Here is a 657-nt window from a genome sequence, read left to right on the forward strand (position 1 = left end):
GCTGTCCCCCGGTCCCCCGCCTCCCAGCGCCATCCGCTCCATCCCACCGCCGGGGCCGGCGCCGCCCCCCCTTCCCCGTCTGCCCTTTGGTTTCCTTTTGTTTATTATTATTATTATTATTATTATTTTTCAGCGTTATCCCTTTGTCCGTTGCCATGGCGACTCGGGGGCGGGGCCTAATCCAGCACCAACAATAAACGTGTCGATATCCCAAACTGGTCACAGTTCAGAGGAATGTTTATTCCACGGGACGCGGGGGGGGCGGGCCCCACATCCCCCTCCCCCTCCCTTGGCCTCCACCGAGAGCCAGAGGCCAGACTCCTGGGTTCCCTTCCCAGTTTGGGAAGGTTGAGGCCAGGGTCTGGCAGGTTAGAGCAGGGGAGATGGGAGGTCAGGATGCCTGGGTTCTCTCCCAACTCCCAAGATGGGAGGATGGGGTTTTGGGGTTCTAGTGGTTAGAGCAGTGTTGGGGGGTGGGGCTGGGAGCCAGGATGCCTGGGTTCTGCTCCTAGGGGTCTGTCACCCCTCCCGGGAGTGTGTGGCGGGGGAGGGGGGACGTCTCTTTGAGTTTTCTTTTTCTTTCTTCCTTCCTTCCTTTTTTTCAATCTCTCCATCCGTCCCCATGACATCCCCTCTGCATTCTCCATTCGGCGGCCG

At 59.2% G+C, this 657-nt stretch overlaps 1 protein-coding gene across 1 annotated transcript in view; it reads left to right on the forward strand.

The window, feature by feature from the left end:
- The window catches only part of NFIX (nuclear factor I X), a 32,716-nt gene that overhangs the window by 28,128 nt on the left and 3,931 nt on the right, over positions 1–657 (forward strand). The window lies entirely within an intron of this gene.

Source organism: Alligator sinensis, unplaced genomic scaffold, assembly GCF_000455745.1.
Source record: "Alligator sinensis unplaced genomic scaffold, ASM45574v1 scaffold707_1, whole genome shotgun sequence".
Lineage (NCBI taxonomy): Eukaryota > Metazoa > Chordata > Crocodylia > Alligatoridae > Alligator > Alligator sinensis.